The sequence below is a fragment of the Chiloscyllium plagiosum genome, unplaced genomic scaffold (genome assembly GCF_037043375.1).
Source record: "Chiloscyllium plagiosum isolate Xiang-an unplaced genomic scaffold, Cpla_swu_hap1 HiC_scaffold_5, whole genome shotgun sequence".
In the NCBI taxonomy this organism is placed as follows: domain Eukaryota; kingdom Metazoa; phylum Chordata; class Chondrichthyes; order Orectolobiformes; family Hemiscylliidae; genus Chiloscyllium; species Chiloscyllium plagiosum.
In genome coordinates, this window is record NW_028270143.1 from 127,002,322 (window position 1) to 127,008,119 (window position 5,798).

A 5,798-nucleotide genomic window follows, 5' to 3' on the forward strand; every position below is an offset into this window, starting at 1 on the left:
TACCGTTTTGGATACTTGTTGTGGGGGGGGACTTACCAGGGGTAAGTAACGGGGTTCAGGCCTCAGGCACGGAGCCTGTCCCCATTGCTCAGAAGGGAAGAGTGGAGAAGAGCCGAGTAATAGTTATTGGTGATTCGATAGTTCGGGGCACAGATAGGTGGTTTTGTGGGGGCGAGAGAGACTCACGTTTGGTATGTTGCCTCCCAGGTGCAAGGGTACGTGACGTCTCTGATTGTGTTTTCCGGGTCCTTAAGGGGGAGGGGGAGCAGCCCAAAGTCGTGATCCACATTGGCACCAACGACATAGGTAGGAAGAGGGCTGAGGATGTTGGGCAGGCTTTCAGGGAGCTAGGTTGGAAGCTCAGAGTTAGAACAAACAGAGTTGTTGTCTCTGGTTTGTTACCCGTGCCACGTGATAGAGAGTCGAAGAATAGGGAGAGAGAACAGTTAAATGTGTGGCTACAGGGATGGTGCAGGGAGGGAGGGATTCCGGTATCTGGATAACTGGGGTTCTTTCTGGGGAAGGTGGGACCTCTATAAACAGGATGGTCTACACCTGAACCTGAGGGGCACCAGTATCCTTGGGGGGAGGTTTGCTAGTGCTCTTCGGGGGGGTTTAAACTAACTCTGCAGAGGCATGGGAACCTAGACTGTAGCTTTAGGGTGCAGGACCTGGAGTGTAGGGAGGTTAGGAACATCTCAAAGGAGGGTGCCTGTAAACAGGAAAGTGGCTTGAAGTGTGTATACTTCAATGCAAGAAGTATACGAAATAAGGTAGGTGAACTTGCAGCGTGGGTTGGTAGCTGGGATTTCGATGTTGTGGCGATTACGGAGACATGGGTAGAACAGGGACAGGATTGGCTGTTGCAGGTTCCAGGGTTTCAATGTTTTAGTAGGGTCAGAGGTAAAAGAGGGGGAGGTGTGGCATTGGTTGTCAAAGATAGTATTACAGCAGTGGAAAGGACGATGGATGAAGACTCGCCATCTGAGGTAGTTTGGGCTGAGGTTAGGAATAGGAAAGGTGAGGTCACCCTGTTAGGAGTTTTCTACAGGCCTCCTAATAGTCCTAGAGACGTAGAAGAAAGGATTGCGAGGATGATTCAGGAGAAGAGTGAAAGTAATAGGGTGGTTGTTATGGGGTCTTTAACTTTCCTGATATTGACTGGGAAAGCTATAGCTCGAGTTCGTGAGATGGGTCGGTGTTTGTCCAATGTGTGCAGGAGGGTTTCTTGACACAATATGTAGACAGGCCAACAAGAGGCGAGGCCATACTGGATTTGGTTCTGGGTAACGAACCAGGCCAGGTGTTAAAATTGGAGGTAGGTGAGCACTTTGGGGACAGTGACCACAATTCGGTGACTTTTACTCTAGTGATGGAGAGGGATAAGCGTGCACTGCAGGGCAAGAGTTATAGCTGGGGGCAGGGAAATCATGATGCGGTGAGGCACGACTTAGGATGTGTGGCCTGGAAAAGTAGGCTTCAAGGCAAAGGCGCAATTGATATGTGGAGCTTGTTCAAGGAGCAACTATTGAGTGTCCTTGATAAGTATGTACCTGTCAGGCAGGGAGGAAAGGGTCGTGTGAGGGAACCGTGGTTTAATAAGGAATTGGAATCCCTTGTTAAAGGGAAGAGGGCGGCCTATGTAAAGATGAGGCGTGAAGGTTCAATTGGGGCGATGGAGAGAGTTAAGGTAGCCAGGAAGGATCTGAAGAGAGAGGCAAGAGCAGCAAGGAGGGGACATGAAAAGTCCTTAGTTGGTAGGATTAGGGAAAACCCTAAGGCTTTCTATAAGTATGTCAGGAATAAAAGAATGACTAGGGTAGGAATAGGTCTAGTCAAGGATAGTAGTGGGAAGTTGCGTGTGGAGGCTGAAGAGATTGGGGAGACACTGAATGAATACTTTTTGTCAGTATTCACTCAGGAACAGGACATTGTTGCCAATGTGAATACTGAGTCACGATTAATTAGAATGGACGGCTTTGAGCTATGTCGGGAAGAGGTATTGGAAATTCTGGAAAGCGTGAAAATAGAGAGGTCCCCTGGGCCTGATGGCATTTATCCAAGGATTCTCTGGAAAGCAAGGGAGGAGATTGCAGAGCAATTGGCCTTGATTTTTACGTCTTTGTTGTCTACCGGAATAGTGCCAGAAGACTGGAGGATAGCAAATGTGGTTCCCTTGTTCAAGAAGGGGAGTAGGGATAACCCTAGTAACTATAGGCCGGTGAATCTCACTTCTGTTGTGGGCAAAGTCTTCGAGAGAATTGTAAGGGATAGGATTTATGAACATCTGAATAGGAATAATGTGATCAAGGATAGGCAGCATGGTTTTGTGAAGGGCAGGTCGTGCCTCACAAACCTTATTGAATTCTTTGAGAAGGTGACTAAGGAGGTGGACGAGGGTAAAGCGGTAGATGTGGTGTGTATGGATTTTAGTAAGGCGTTTGATAAGGTGCCCCATGGTAGGCTTCTGCAAAAAGTACAGACATATGGCAATGAGGGTGAGTTGGAGGTTTGGTTTAGGAATTGGCTGGCTGGAAGAAGACAGAGGGTAGTAGTTGACGGTAAAGGTTCATCTTGGAGTGCAGTTACTAGCGGTGTTCCGCAAGGATCTGTTTTGGGACCATTGCTGTTTGTCATTTTTATAAATGACCTGGAGGAGGGGCGAGAAGGTTGGGTGAGCAAGTTTGCGGATGATACGAAAGTCGGTGGAGTTGTAGACAGTGAGGAAGGATGTGGCAGGTTACAGCGGGATATAGATAAGCTGCAGAGCTGGGCAGAAAGGTGGCAAATGGAGTTCAATGTAGCTAAGTGTGAGGTGATTCACTTTGGTAAGAGGAACATAAAAATGGGGTACTGGGCTAATGGTCGGATACTTGGTAGTGTGGATGAGCAGAGGGATCTTGGTGTCCATGTACACAGATCTCTGAAAGTTGCCACCCAGGTAAATAGTGCGGTGAAGGCGGCATATGGCATACTGGCTTTTATTGGTAGAGGAATTGAGTTCTAGAGTCCTGAGGTCATGTTGCAGTTGTATAAGACTCTGGTGCGGCCACATCTGGAGTAGTGTGTGCAGTTTTGGTCGCCATACTACAGGAAGGATGTGGAGGCACTGGAACGGGTGCAGAGGAGGTTTACCAGGATGTTGCCTGGTATGGTAGGAAGATCGTATGAGGAAAGGCTGAGGCACTTGGGGCTGTTTTCATTGGAGAAAAGAAGGTTTCGGGGTGACTTGATAGAGGTGTACAAGATGATTAGGGGTTTAGATAGGGTTGACCATGAGAACCTTTTTCCACGTATGGAGTCAGCTATTACGAGGGGGCATAGCTTTAAATTAAGGGGTGGGAGGCATAGGACAGATGTTAGGGGTAGGTTCTTTACTCAGCGAGTCGTGAGTTCATGGAATGCCCTGCCAGTAGCAGTGGTGGACTCTCCTTCATTATGGGCATTTAAATGGGCATTGGATAGGCATATGGAGGATAGTGGGCTAGTGTAGGTTAGGTGGGCTTGGATCGGCACAACATCGAGGGCCAAAGGGCCTGTACTGCGCTGTATTTTTTTCTATGTTTCTAACCCAACTGACGATAAACCAGAGTCTCATATAACACCAGTACCACCCCGGCCCCTTGGTCTGTGGTGATGCTCGAGAGTCCAAAACATTGACCAGCGATGTAGAGACTCAAAAATAAGGCACTCCTGAGAGAGAGTGTTTCAAAATAGCTAAATGCCTCGTCATCTAATTAGTGACGTGCAAGAACGGGTGAACGTGATTCCCACTGTCCCTACCTACTATCTCGTGAAACCACAGCCAAGGGAATGGGTTTGGCAGAGTTAGTGGGGAAAGAAAACCCTGTTGAGGTTGACTGTAACCTGGCGCTGTGAAGAAACTGCAAAGGTGGAGAAAAACTGGGAGGCTTCAGCCGCTGCTAAAATCCCACTGCTCTGATCGTTTTCTCACCTACCTGGTGAGGCGGGGAGGCGAGCCCTGAGGGGGAGGGGGTGTCTCATTCCTGGTGGGAATCGCCTGGGCATGACCCACTCTGGGGACAGTGACAGGTGGGGAGTTGGACTGAGGGGTGGGGGTGGGGGTACACCTGTCACACCGTAACACAGGGGTCCTAAGGTGAGCACAGGGAGGACAGAAACCTCCCGTAGAGCAGAAGGACAAAAGCTGGCTTGATCATGATTTTCAGTCCGAGTACAGACCGTGAAAGTGGGGCCTCACATTCTATGACCTTTTGGGTTTGAATCAGGAGGGGTCAGAAACATTCCCACAGCGATGACTGGCTTGTGGTGGCCAAGCGTTTGTAGCCACATCGTTGTTTGATCCTTCGATGTCGGCTCTTCCTATCGTCGTGAAGCAGAATTCACCAAGTGTTGGATTGCTCACCCACTAATAGGGAACATGAGCTGGGTTTAGACCGTCCTGAGACAGGTTAGTTTTGTCCGACTGATGTTGTGTTGTTCCAATAGTAATCCTGCTCAGTACGAGGGGAACCGCAGATTCAGACAGCTGGTGGATGTGCTTTGCTGAGGAGCCAATGGTACGCAGTTACCATCTGTGGGATTATGACTGAACGACTCGAAGGCAGAATCCTGCCTAAATGTAACGCTCCCCTAGCGCCGCGGATCACTGGTTGGCCTGGGACAACCGACTCCGGTCAGTGTGTAGTGCTGTTTGATTCTGGTCTGGAGAACGGCCGTATGGGTGCAACCTCTCTCCTTTAAATCACACCTCATGTTCATGGGGAACCTGGTGCTAAATCATTCAGAGACGACCTGGTTCTGGCTCAGGGTTTTGTAGGTAGCAGAGCAGCGACCTCACTGCAATCTATTGAAAGTTATCCCTTTGGTCTTTACCATGTGCATGAACGTTTACTCCTACGCACACTCGTACACACCCATCCATTACCTCGGCTTTTGCTCGGGCCCCAAATCGAACCAGATGCCCTGCCGACCGTTCAACACCCACAGGCGCCCCACCTCTCCCCCCCAAGGGGAGGTGTTGGTGTGTGGGCCTGCCCGGGGGTGGCAGTAACAGCAGTCTGGTGAGGGTCACAGTGGGATGTGTGGAGACAAGGGCGATGTGTGGGGGGGGTCGGACATCTTCCAACACTCTTCCTTACCATACCACCTCGGCACGCCGGTGCCAGACGGTTGTCTGTGCCTTTCCCTGACCAGAAGCAGTCACCCGATGCTGCCAGATCGGTGCGCGGAGTGTGGGTCGTGTCTCCCATTGGTCAGGGGTCCATGGCACGTGGCAGGAGGGTAGCAGGTGCCTGCAAACAGGTCACAGGTCAACCCAGGTTTTGTTCCCTCCCCCACCTTCCCTCTTGGCTTTTTGAAGAAGGTCAGTTACCGAGTTCCCTCAGAATACCACCCTGACTTCACTAATTTGCAGCTGCGACTGGTTTCAATTAATGTCGGGGGTTTAATTTTCCCCCAGGGGAGCATGCCCTGGTGAGGTGGCCGTGTAAGGAGTGCCTCGTGAAGGGGTGGAATCTGAATTTGGAGGCCTTTGGGAGTTGCAGGGCCGGAAGGAGCTGGATTTGAAGCATGTATTTGGCTCGAGTGAAACCAGTAATGGGTTCAGGCTGAGGGTTAGTGTTCAGTTGACACTTAGGATTAGGTTCAGGATTCATTTCAGAAGGGAACGAATCAGAGACTTCCAAAGGACTTGGAGACTTCCGACCAGGTAGCGCCGTCAGGTTCAGTCCGGAGAATCTGCCAACCGTGTTCCCGCCCAGTCTGGGCTGCGGCCTGTGTGCTGAGTGTGTTTCAGTGATTTCCCAAGGTAGGAA

General features: G+C 50.3%; 1 pseudogene; it reads left to right on the forward strand.

The window, feature by feature from the left end:
- The first annotated feature begins 3,823 nt into the window (after nucleotides 1-3,823).
- LOC148150021 (28S ribosomal RNA) lies at nucleotides 3,824-4,860 on the forward strand (annotated as a pseudogene).
- Nucleotides 4,861-5,798: the final 938 nt, after the last annotated feature.